At 47.4% G+C, this 13,389-nt stretch overlaps 1 long non-coding RNA gene across 1 annotated transcript; it reads right to left on the reverse strand.

Moving 5' to 3' along the window:
* Positions 1-445: 445 nt before the first annotated feature.
* Positions 446-7,001, reverse strand: LOC144144401 (uncharacterized). Its single transcript, XR_013317242.1, has 4 exons — positions 6,737-7,001; positions 6,203-6,298; positions 3,238-3,361; positions 446-628 (listed from the first exon to the last, which is right to left on the reverse strand). It is a non-coding gene; the product is annotated as an uncharacterized LOC144144401 (long non-coding RNA).
* Between the last annotated feature and the right edge of the window lie 6,388 nt (positions 7,002-13,389).

Raw genomic sequence — 13,389 nt, forward strand, 5'->3', positions numbered from 1 at the left:
AGGTCTCAAGAGCAGATGTGAAGGCCAGTATTAAAATATTCAAAATCTTTAGAACCTGATGTTGTAAGTGAACCTGCAGTGTAGCATCTCAATCTTTAATAATGTCTTCTTGTGAAGACGTTTAACATGTTCCTCAGACAAATGTCATAACTTTTCAGCTTGAGAGGTACAACTTGAAGAATTGGTTGTGAATGTTGGCTACCTGGCAGTTCGTTTAAACTGCAGCATAAAGACGAATAAGTGACCAGGGGACGATGACGTGCAAGTGCTTGGGTATTGTCCTCCACATTATTTTTCACGTTCCTGCACAATGTAAAAGGAATATACCAAATGAAGGAGACAGTTTTTAGTTTTATTTATTCCCAGTTTCACGGCCATAGAAGACAACATATTTATTTATTTATTTATTTCAAAATATTGCAACCCAGGGAGGGTTATAGCAGGAGTGGGTACAAAAGTTTTTGTACAATGCAGATGTGGGATCAGTGTAATGTATCTACACCGGGTTAGGAAAAATAAAACAAGAAAGAGGTGCTCAGAGGTGCTCAGCACAGGTGCTCAGCACATATCAGAGGTGCTCAGCACAAACATTGTAGGTGCATCCAGATGCTTGTTGAGACCCCTGTCACTGAAAAGTAAAAAAGAAATAGCATTTTGAAAACTGGTCAAGCACTACATATATTTCCTTAGGAGCCTCCCATTCACAATTCAAATGAACAAACAGCTTAAACACAGTACACTATTGTGTTGCTTGCGTGTATGTTTTTTAATATGCGTGTGGACACTAACGTTTCTGCTGTATCTTTTTTCCTTTATTTTTTTTCTTGTACGCACGTGGCAGAATTCTCTTATGTTATTATTCTTCGTTTAATCTGCTCAGGTAACACACCCCTCATTAATGCCCGTGGGGCCATAAGGGTATCTTGAATAAATAAACATAGAACACCAAATACATGGTGCTACATCTACAAATTAACGTTTTTGTAGCAGTTAAAAAATTTTAAAATAAATAATAAAATGGCACATTTCCACAGATTTCCTAATACAAATCAAAAACACGGCCAACTCCAGCTTTCTTCAAAATTTTGTATACGAGTCTCTTTGAACCAGGCAAAAAAACTGTAAACATCTTGAAAACAATTTTATTTGCACGTAAAATGCAGGCAGCTTAACTAGGATGTCGCAGAAGCTGTTGTACAACAATGACTTACTTGCTCGTCTCTATTTTTCTGATTTTGCACTTCTACGAACAAGTCACATCCTACAGTCGCAATGAGGTTGGTCGACCTGTTAACAGTTACAAAAAAAAAAGCTATTGTATTGTGCTTATTTCTAACATTATTTTAAAGTTCTGCTCTCACTACTGTGACACCTAAGGCTGATTCAGCTGGAGAGCACCCCTATGTTGGCAGCCAATTCTATAGTGGTATGAAGTGGCAAAGATTTGGCAAAACAAAGCCTTTTTGTGATGTAAGGATGATGCTCTACCAGGTGAGTGCAAGGGTGGAGATTGCTTCACCTTTGCACGCTAATGCGACTAATCACGACTAAGTTCAGTTAGGTGTCCTCGACATTTCAAAGAAGTGCCGAGCAAAAACTGTTTTGAAGAACAACTCAGAAATACTAATGGCCAGAAATGGGCGGCCGGGCGGCCAGAATGTAACGGTCTCTCTTAACTCCAAACTAAAAACAAGTCAGCTTAAAACAAGTAAAAAATACCTTAAAGGAGTAGCACCACTATTAAACGTTCATGCATGATTAGGCTCTACTTAAAGGAGTACTTGAAATATCAAAGCTGAGATAACTATGCAAAAAGTTACCTTTGTAGCTGCAGATTTTAGTAGCAACCATTCAGTATAACATATTTTTAATCAATTTTAATATTTGCATGCACAAGAAAGCTCCGAATGAATACCCTTTCGACACTGGCATAAGCAAGATACATGGAGTGCCTCGCCATGCAGTTCGCCCCAAAATGCCGACATTAGGGCTCCAGTTAATTAGCCAACACACTGGCTGCTGATGGTGCACGCTGAACTGCCTTGTGAATCATGTCACAGTTTTGGGACTGATATCATGCAGCCCAGACGCGTGCGGCCATGGCCAGCTTGGGCCACTCTAGGGCACGCATCTAGTCTGAACATGATGCAATGAGAACAGCGACATCAAGAGTGCCATTCTCTCATGGCGGCCGCCTTGGTGTTCGTTCTGTCCAAGACAAAACTGACACGAATAAACAGGGCTCAAAATAATTATATATCCTGAGGTCGACTATCTAATGTTCCATTCTATGATTCCTGGGCTGGTAGGCACGCATAGAAATGGGAAAAATGTAACACGAAAATTTCATACCAGTACTTTTTTAGAATATTTACATAGACAAATGAACTGCAAGCTAATGACCCTTTCTGCCAGTTGTTGCCCTCATCTGTCCACCATTCCTCAGCTGAGCATGAAAGACTGGTACAATAAAGTGTCAAGTTTATATTTGACAAGTTTGCAAGCTCAGTGATTTACATTGAACTTTTTATGATCTTTCCTTACAAGGATTTAACCTATAACCACTCCTCCCTGGCTTGGCTCATGTACAATGCTTAAGCTTCACGCACATACTGTACTTGGTACAGTTTCATTTACGAAAGTGAAGCTTCCAGCCTCTCCCTGATGTGTCTGTAGTCCACCCAAAATGCACTGCTGGAAAGCCAACTTTTTCTGATAATGACTATCGTGGGTGAAGTGAAAAAACATTAAAACACTTCCCGTGATCTGAACTAAACCTGGATCCCTCATGTTATGAAGCTGACATCTATCCCATTGCGCCATTCCAGCACAGTCGAAGCAACATGGATTTGCATGGATGTGGAAAATTACACAGAAAATGCACACCTCCATCTAACGAAAATGGTTGTACGCTACAGAGGTCATGGATTGCCTGCATCCGTAAAGCTCTAGAGAGCACAACTGCAGTGCAGCAGACCATCCAGATAAGGAACAGGTGCTCAGTACTGGGCTGGTTAATTTGGTGCTGGACTTGATTTTGCCGGAATTCACATCCCCCGTTTTTGTCGTTTCAGCAAATGGGCAGCTGATTTTTTATTATTAAGTCTTCCCGTCAGTAACTAGGCCACAGCTACATATTTGGTTGTTATACTACCAGGGTGGTCTGCGAGCACACGCAGTCTGCCTGCTGCTAATTTCGAGTGTACCACAAAACGACCCACTTGTGGAGGCATTCACCTGCTTTCCATGGGTACCCAGAAAGGATGTAGACCAAGCCTTGCTCTCCAGGCCCTGCACCAACATCGTAGGGGCCAAGTCCAAGCACTTCTTTTTTTCCACTGGAAGCCCTCCTATGCAGATGCTGCAGGAACAGGATTAAATGCTGTGTCAGCACAACTGAAAGTTGGGTAGGCTAATAATACATCTTTGAAAAACAAAATGCGTAAAAGATGGCGACGTGGAATAAGACCACACAGGACAACCCACTACAAGAAAAAGAACACACATACAGCGCATTGTCCTGTGTTGTTTTCTGCAAAAGCAGAAGTGGGCAATCTCTGCCGCATTGTTAACAACAAGGATTATTCAAGTAAAGGGAGGAACGAGTGCAGTGTTAACCTTGCGCAGCCTTTAGTTCATTGTACGATTGGCATGGTTTACAGAATTCCGTTGTCATGTAAGTCCGTGTATGTGGGCCAGACAGGACACTGTGTAAGCGTCCATCTCAGAGAGCACTTGTTTACGGTAACGAAATCAACGGGAGCAAATCTTCCTGCACGTGATAAAAAGTGTGGGTGCCACCCTTTGTTTGACGAGGCTGTGGTGTGTCCCTCCTGCCTGTACGCGTTATTTGTGTGCTTTCAAATTTTCAGTGGCTTTATGCCCTGCCACATCCTATTTGTCCCATATGCAGCTTCTTCCATTCACCTTCAATGTACACTTTACTGACAGCTGCTCCTGGTGCCTCCTCATAAAGGGCACAAAATGCCGCGTAACCTTCACAGCCCCTTGGACGATCTGATTCGGCCGCTGTCATTTGGTCTATCCTTTCTCTCTCCCTCTTCTGTCTTTTTTGGCTCACGATTTCACGCTTTTGTTTTTCCCTTTGGCCGCGATATCCTTACGATCTCTGTACAGAAGCGACGTTTTCCATTCATCTCCCGCAACGCAACTTAACTGCCCGAAGAGCTAGAACTCTGATGCGTGCACACGACATACTCGCGGGCCCAAATTTTAAAACCTTCCTTACCTTACCCCATTTCCTCACCTTACTGAAGGAGCCCTTCATGCTCCCTTACAGTGAGGCGACCTTGCAGCTCTGATTCTCATTTTTAAAGCCTCCCTCAACCTTCCTTACCAAAGGGCGCCCTTACTCCCGTCAAGGAAGACATTCGTGCACATGGGTGCGAGGGTAAGCGCAATTTGTTCTTAAAATGTGCCTTCATTAGCCGTGATAGGCATGTAATTTGTCGTGTTTTACATTTATACGGGCATATATATTTAATGTTTGCTTATTGCGCAGTTCTTGAAACAAGTTGTACCGGTCGGTTACTGCAGTTGCTTGTAAGTCAAATCTAGTCTGGCAACAGTCTCACGTTGATTTTTGTCAACATCGCATTTAGCTTCGAAACGTGCGAGCCAACGTTTTGTGCGAGCGTAGCGCCAGTGTAACCATGCCCGGGAAAGTGTATTACACAGAAGAAAAAAAAAGCACTTATCCAAGAACTGGTACGAAAATACAAAAACTTTGTAGAGTGCAACAAGAGCAACGCCATGTCGCTGCACGCGAAACCTAAAGTGTGGAAGCGACTTTGCGACGAATACAACAGCATGCCCAACGTGTGCCCGCGTGATGTAAAACAACTCCGCGTCATAAGCGTTTCCTCTTCGTTGCGTTTGGTAGCCGACGTACTTTGGGAACAGGCGCAAGCACACCGCCTGCGTAACTACCCAGAGCCCATTGCTGACTGTGGGCTGCGAAACGTTGACGAGGTTGCTTCTCAAAATCACGCGATTCCCAAATTGGATGCGCAAACCCTACCCTCTAAACAACCGCTCACACACACACACGCGTAAAAAAAAAAAAAAAAAAAAAAAATCACCCCGCCGGGAATTGAACCCCCAACTTCAGCGCACGGGCGCGACGCGCGAGAGCACTGCGCCACTGCCCAAATGGAGCTTCGTTGCGAAATAGCCTGGGTAATAGATGGAGGCCCATCTTTCCGTGTCGTACGTCGGTGTTTACTAGCTGGTTTACACAATTCCTGGCTGGTAAACTGAAATTTCTTAAATATCGCTTGCACAGCAACGTTCCCCGAAGCCCCCACAATAGCTTATCGCCATCAACTCCGCTGCTTCGCAAAAGCGCTCGCAATAATGTGTGTGCACGGCTGCCGGCTGCGACTGCGATTTCCCACTGCGGGGATAGTGCTTGCTGTACTTTGGTTTTACGTTTCACATGAAAAACCTTGGCCGATGTTGATGCCTTATTACCCAAATTACCCTACGTAACTCTTCTTCTGCACGAAACTGACCTTACATTTTCTACAGGCGAGCCGATCGCACACGCATTTGCAGGTTGCAGCTCCGGGGTAGCGGCGTCGTCGAAGAGCACGGCCGAAGCCTCGAACGCCAAAATACGGATTGCATTAGCGCTAGTGTTGAGTTGTATGGGCTTCGTGGACGTTACTGAGTTTATTACACTCCAGAAACTATCAAAATAGAGCCGCATTCATTGCGGCACGAATTTTGTCGGGGAGCAGTTTTCGCTTCTCGGTCGATTCCCGACGACGCGTCCGGCGACCGGTCGGACGACCGGTCGCCGGACGCGTCGGTCAGCTCGGTCAACCCGGCGCGGTCGGTCAACTCGGCAGTTGGCCGATGGTTTGGCGACTCGTCGGCGTCGCCGTCGCGTCGTCGTCGCCGTCGTGTCGGCCTAGTGGGAACGCACCTTAACGAGGCGTGTGCCAAGTGCTGCGGAGAAGTGTGCGTCCAGTTGAAAGAGCGGGGTAAGGTCGCATCAAGGTAGCCCGCGAGCGACCTTGCAGTAAGGAGACATCAAGGGAGCGTTTCGTAAGGAAGCCTCAGTAGGGAACGTTCCAAAATTGAACTAAGGCCTCCTTGCGAGTTCTAAGGCGACCTTAGTAAGGTAAGGAAGGTTTTAAAATTTGGGCCTAACGCTATCAAACACATGCATACTTACGTTCGAGGCACTGCACCAACTGCACCTCACACCAGGACTGCGCTTCGGGGAGTACACGCCAGCGGTTCGTTCAAACTTGAGCAATGTTATGGGCTCCTACACAAAAGGAACAACAGTGAAACGCCTGAAACTGCGGCCGGAGTGTGTGGGGACATAGCATCGTAATTTGAATTTAGCGTGTGCTGCATACTTGGAGAAACAAGGACTGGGAAAAGACAAACCACAGGCACGTTGGCTACACGAAGCAGGTGTTGGTTTGCGGGACAACGTCTGGTTTGTCTTTTTTCACTGTATCTTCCTCGTCCAAGTATGCAGCGCACGCTAAATTTGAATTCAAGATTAAACATCCATTGTCAAAATCATGGAGGAAAAAAACCTTTTCTTTCCTCCATGGTCAAAATACTATCGGGAACGAGAATGACAGCTAGGAGGCCGAGGCGGCCATGCAAACAAGAATTCACGCAGCTTTAGGTACACAGTACAGTGGTATAAACACAAAAACTACAACAAACATAAAATAACGACGTTACTGACCTTGCTGGGAAAATGAGCGCATAGATGCCCTCTTTTCCGCTCTTCCGCGTCTGTGACTGCAAACGCCAGAGACCGCCATGGCTGATCTACGCTGAGCTCAGGCTGCAAGTCTCTTGAAATGTGGTAGTAGTATGTAGGTAAGAAAGACACCTGATCGGATAGGAATATCGCACCAATACTAGCATTCACGGTATATTCACGCATTTGCAGCTTCATTTGATAGCAATCAACACAAACTGACACTGACACGCTGGGTACTGACAGCGCAAATTGTTCACTCGGGAAGGACCCAGGGAAATGCTGCGACTACTTCGGCGTTGTCCCTAGGCGCTCAAAAACAAGCCCAGTGACGTCACGTTTTGATCACGTGACCCAAGGATTTCTTTCCTCCTTTTAGCCGCTCCGTGCCGGTGGAGGAGGAGGCGAGTGGCGTTGCCGAAGGCGCCGTACGCGATTTTCCGCCAGCGTTGCGCTCCCACCCTCGTATCGTGGAATTACTGTCGCTGTTCAAAGCGACACGATACGTAGATCCCATGCTCACGGAGCACTTTCACGAGCTGCGAGCCGAATTTGACGCTTACCGCTGGAACCACGACCGGCTTTGCTCGATCGCGCCGCTGTAAACATTCACAAGCACGGAGTGGCCTACGGGTGCGTGGTGTTTGCCAGGTGTGCTTTGAGGATTGCGTTTCCAATTTTGCTGGGAGTTATCGCGCCACCTTTCCTTTACATCATAGCGCTGTAACGAGTGTCCCATCAGCTGAGAGGTTGTGCGAGAAGCTTTGGTTTCGCTGGCGTGCGCATTTGCATACATTCGCCTTATCGGTGCTCCGGCATGGTGGCACGTTGCACATGCCACAATTGTCGTGACGATGTCTGTTTTGCGTTGCTGTCTCCTTCAGTGCATTAGAAAAGAAAAGGTGCAGAACCACTGACGTTTGGTGCGGGCGCGGGAAGAACAAATCATTTTCCGCCTCGCGTCGCAGCTGCGCGGGCTGGTTGTCCGAGTACTGCTCAATTCGTGCGATAGGTATATGGGTAACGAACGCTAAATTACGCCTGGGAGGTGAAAATATAAAATGACCAGAACCAAGGAAGTGAGGTGTGTTCGTAAAATAAAATGTGAGGCACGGATGTCGTACTCTGACATCTCCGCTTTTGCACTGCGGCGGAACACGACACTTCGACTGCGGCGCACTTCGACGGATACCAGAGCTAAATAAATAAAGATGCTTTCCGTCTCTCCCGTCCGAACACTTTGCCGGCACGATCAGCCCGCTGCGCGTTTAGGGTTGCAGGCAGCGCTGCGCGCAACGCCCGGACGGGGACTCGTCGCCGAAACCCGAATACCCGGACGGCCCGGCAACCAAACGGAACGACGCAGCATAGCTGGCATAGCGCGGGCAGGCGGGCGGCCGCGTGAGGCGCAAAGAACTACCGCTTGCCTATCACGTGAGGCAGGGCATCTCCCATCAGTCTTTCCTTTTTTTTTTATGACTAGGCTTCACGATAGTCACGTGACGCTCCCTCCTAAATTTTTCTTTCCTCCATGTGTTCGCGCCATGGAGAACCGTATTTCAACGTGGTTATTGGCTGCGCCCCAAGCCTAAAGCGACCTAAAACATACCAAATCACCATTATTAACAAAAACGACCCGTAGATTTCAGTTTAGAAGAAAAAAATGAAATGTAGAAATAAAATAGGCAATGAAAAAAAAAAGAAACAGATCGACTTGCTGGGGCTCGAACCCAAGCTGCCAGCGCCAATACTCAGTGCTCTACGTCAAGGCTACAGAGCCAGAACGGCGCGTTCCCTTTAGCAGGCGCTCAAAAGAATAGCGCGCGCAGTGACATCACACGTGTCATGTGGGTGCTCTGTGCAGCGAAGCGTTTGGAATCACGCGACCGGGATTTAGACCCCCCCTCCCCCCCTTTTCGGGCCGGCGCCGTGTTGCGTGTTGCGAAAGATATGCGCCTGAACAAAGGCGCATATCTTTCGCAAGTGCCGCTATTAGAAACATGCATGGCTAAATGCCTGCCCTACGCATTCTTGCTTACACAAAACGAAGCGCCTGAGTTAGGATAATTGCGGAGGGGTGCAGCCCCGAAACCGATCGCGCCTTCGGGTAAGCTCAGCGCGCGGGAGCGTTGTGTCCCTTTGTGCGTGACATGTCGCCACACAAAGAATAGTTGGCCGGCTGAGTTGTTCTCAGCAGAGACATTGACTCGTCACGGTATGGACGAGGAAGCAAGGAGTGGTCCCCACTAACTCGCGACGGAAAAGAGGGCCGCCGGCTATTGACGGGTGAGGACTGGTACGATGAAGGGCCTAAAGGGAGCTAGCAGGGAACAGACGAGTATTGTACGCTAAGCAGCACAACATGCAAGCGCGGTGGTGTCAGACCACGGCAGCTCCATCTCCTAAAAAGGGGGAGATCGAGCGGCCGTGGGCAGACATTCAAGACTCCGATGCAGGGGCCGCGGCGAAATGTGGGGTTTACCTGCATGAATGTCGTGCGTGGGCCTTTGTGAGTGAGGGCAGGGCGCACAGCAAAGTATGCCCCTCTTTCGCGCGTCACCCCTTCATTCTTCCTTTTTCACGTTTCTGTCGAGCCCGCGAGGGTGTTGCTGGTGTGGTCTCAGATTGCGCGCACTGCGTGTCCCCCTCTGAAAGCGATGTTGCGACAGTCATTTTCACCTCCGCGATTTGGCAGATTTGCTCGGCGGTATTTTTCCCTAACCTAGGAAATTGGAGAACAGCGGGTCTTCAAAAATGGCGCGCTGAGGCTCACCGAGCCAGTTCCAGACTTCATCCTAAACGTGAGGGAATGGCCGTCACTAGCCCTGCCACAGGCAGACGGCAGTCGCGACAGTAACAAAGAACCGATGGCCATCTTCAACCTCAGTCACAACTGAAGCCCCTCCATTGCGTCCACGGCCGCTTTTTACCTGGGCGGCAGCTGCCCGGAGCAGTGTATATTCAGGGGCTTAATTGAGACACAGCAACAGCAATATGCTGCAAGGACAGAAGCGCCCATGCCTTTGAGAAGCTCATGTTCCAAATGCCAACACACAAAACAGGCCCCAAATTGTAAGTCATTTTCTTCCATTGATTTTTTCTTGCATGATATCACTGATGTCTTTTGACAATGGAGGTTGCTGTGCCTTAGCTGTGCGATCACTTCCTAAATTTACACGATGTTACAGTACCTTTGTTTCTGTGAGATAAAAAAATGAGTGTCTCGTTTTATTTCGAATGCAATATTTGCGTTTGAATTGGTCGTTGAAAGAAGCGCCCACGGTGAAGCGGATAGGTGACTTTCAATGAACGGAAACGTAAATTCAACTCGTATAAACGCCTAAATATTTTATTATGCTCAATATTGGAGGGGGATACTCAGCGTGTATCGGGACAGCATTAGTATTGGTGCATGAAGAGTTAAAAACATATTAGTTCTCGCTGCAGTCTTAGTAGTTTGCTTTTACAGGGACACAACTCCATGGGAAGTAGCCGCTGTCGCATGGTGTGCCCGATATCGAGACTTTTGTCACCGCGTTTTATACCAACGCGTGCATCCACGGCCGCATCCAACTTTAAAATCATCATGGAGCGTGCGCAAGTGAAGGACATTCGTACTCGTGGCGCAGAAAAGTACGTGCCGTTGTTGCAGAATTTTCCGTTAGCGCTTCCTGGCCTTCGAAGGTCTGTGTGCGTAGACGTATCGTTCTTTCAATGCTCAATCGCTCTGCCATGACAACAGAATTTCGTAATTAAACAAACAGTCTACAGACCACAGTCCCTATCAAAAGCAGCCCCCCCCCCCCTTCCCCTCATCCTCCCATACGGGTACGCGCTAATGTGATTCTTTCTGCCTGGATCCGCAACTGTTACGTATACATTCTAAAACGTCGAATAAAGGTAATTTTGAGCAATCGTCAGCATTGCTTAATAACCAATATGACCGTGGAATTATCACTGTAAAAAACTTCACAATTTTTAGCAAATCTATGAACATCACGGTCACTGCCAACCAAGGAAATAGCGTAAATGTGCCATTACTGTCTGTTTCACGCTGAAAAACGGCAGCCTGTAGCATTTATGTATGCGGGGCCATGCCATTACGCACGTTTTCTTAGTGGACTCCGGGAAACAAAAGCATCGCACCACGCGCGAAGGTCCTGCTGGCTCTGCACAACTGCCCAATGCTCCGTTCTCTGGTGGATCAAGGATCTTCTTAACATAATTTCCATTTCCCGAGTCTCTAACGAAAGCTACAAAATTCCTGCACGCCCTATACTTTCCAGAGGCAACCATGCTCATACACTGCAAATGCTGTTTTATCGTGTACTCGGCTGAACAATGGCAGCGCACGAGTGAGCTAAAAAGTGTACCCTTTCATTAAAGTTTGAAATCAAAATGGTAGGACCTTATTATAACTCCTTCCTCAGATCTCACGGCAAAATTCCGACCGTAGCAATATTTTGCTCAACTTGCACAGAACATGCCTAACCTGCAGAGTATGGCCAGACACCGCCGTCTTTGCGTTATTATTTTATCTTGCTGAATTTAAAGCTCGATACAGAATTGAATGGCCAACTTTGCAGTGACTTACCCTACCTTATCCAGGAGTGGTACCTACACCTAAAGGGAATGGCCTCCCCAGAAAAGTTACTGGATAGTGCACGTCTTCAGACAGGCTATAGGGCATTTATGCACGAAGCATTGAATACTTGACAGAGAATAATGCAAGTATTTCAGAACACAATAGGGGAGCTCATTACAGCAGGCTCGACATTTGGGCTGTGCCGAACTGTCAACCAGATTCACTATGTTACAAAGCACCAGCTTCTCATGCCTTCCCGGAGTCCTGATAGAAGCTATGAGATGGATTGCGTTGAGGCCAAAAACATCAGCGGAAATTTTAACTGCATGGCTTAACAAATACCGATGGCTGAATTATTCCGCTTGCAATGAGGGCTAATCCTGCCATGTTCGTGTAATTTTCACCGTTAACAGCGCTGTTCTTGTGCGGGATGTTTGTGTGTTTATATAGGGTTAGTATTTGCTGAAATTTTTGCTAGTGATATAACGTTCATTGTAGGCATAATTCATAGCCTGTCATTTTTTTCTTAAGATAAGACCTGCGCTACACATAACCTAAGGGCATGGATTCAATGTAGACTGCACAGAATGACCTTCATTGGCTTTGCACTGAAAGCTGCTGTACGGGTGTAGAATGCTTATATGCAAAAAAAAAATATTCTGCATTTTGGACAAGAAGAACTAAATAAAAAACTCATTCTTACGGCCCACGTCATTCTATTGAGAGAGAGAGAGAAAGCTCTTTATTAGAAGAAAGCAGAGAGGTCTGCAGGCATGTATTCGCCTACATGCTACTCTGCGGGGATGGGGTGGAGGAAGTAAAGGCCCTAAAGGAAGTAGAGCGAAAGAGAGGGGAAAAAAGGAAGAGGTAAAAAAGAAGGCTACATGGAGTGTTCCGTGGGTCACGTAAAAGTCCAGGTGTTCTCACAGGATGACGATGTGGAGTTCTACAGTGTCTCTGCGACGCCGATGTCGTGTAAATAATCAAACAGTGCATCTAACACTTTTCGCTGGGGATGATGGAGATGACCATGGTCCAAGAAGAGCTTTCAATGATAAAAGTCCATTGTTGAGGCACTCGATCTTCTTGGCGAGGTCGTTCCTTTCCTGTTTGTACGCCAGACACTCTAATAAAACGTGTTCAGTAGTTTCTGGCAAACCACAGTTATCACAGTAAGGGTTTGTGGTTTGACCGAGGCGATGTCGGTAGGAGTTCGTAAGTGCTGCGTTGAGGCGCAGCCGATGGTAGAGCGTCTCAAGTCGACGTGGGATTCGCTCTGGGAGCCTCATTCTCAGGTCCGAGTCTATGTCATACAGAAAAGGGTGGTTAGTTTCGGTAAAAGACCAGAGACGGTTTCGTTCCTCTAAGGCAAGCTGCTTCGCTAGCGCTGCAGCCTCGTGCTTTGTAAAGAAAATTTTCCTTACATTGCGCAGTTGTAGCCCTCTGCGAGCCGCCTCATCTGCTTTCTCGTTGCCGAGAACGCCACAATGTGCGGGTATCCATTGCAAGGTCACACGATTTCCAGCGACGTAGGCTAGATGGAGCAGGTAGATGATGTCGCGGGATACGTGGTCGTGGAGGCTGAAGCAACTGGCATGCCGTAGGGTTTGCAGCGCTGTCTTAGAATCCGTGAATATAGCCCATTCTGCTGATGGCTGACGAAGAATGTAGCGGAGGGCTTGCTTAATTGCATGAAGCTCGGCCGACGTGGATGACGTTGCACGTTCAAGGCGGTAGGATAGCGCTTGGCCGGTAGACGAAACGTAGACGCCCGATGCACTACTGTGAGGTGTAGATGAACCGTCCGTAAAAATGTGGGCCGTATGCGGATAACAGCCACTGATGTGGGCGAGCACGAGTTGAAGGAGGCAGAATTGAGGGAGTGTTTGCTTTGAGGTGACACCAGGTATGTTGAGTTTTATGCACACCGGTGACAGAGTCCAGGGGGGGAAATTGGACGGCATGGTTGGTCGCGCTTGGGATGGCACAGATATGTTAATAGAGTTTATCATCTGTGCAAAGCTGGAGCTTTCGTTGCGTTGTACAACAC

The sequence above is a fragment of the Haemaphysalis longicornis genome, unplaced genomic scaffold, assembly GCF_048455015.1.
Source record: "Haemaphysalis longicornis isolate Haplotype H1 unplaced genomic scaffold, Haemaphysalis longicornis Haplotype H1 scaffold_7, whole genome shotgun sequence".
Taxonomy (NCBI): Eukaryota; Metazoa; Arthropoda; class Arachnida; order Ixodida; family Ixodidae; genus Haemaphysalis; species Haemaphysalis longicornis.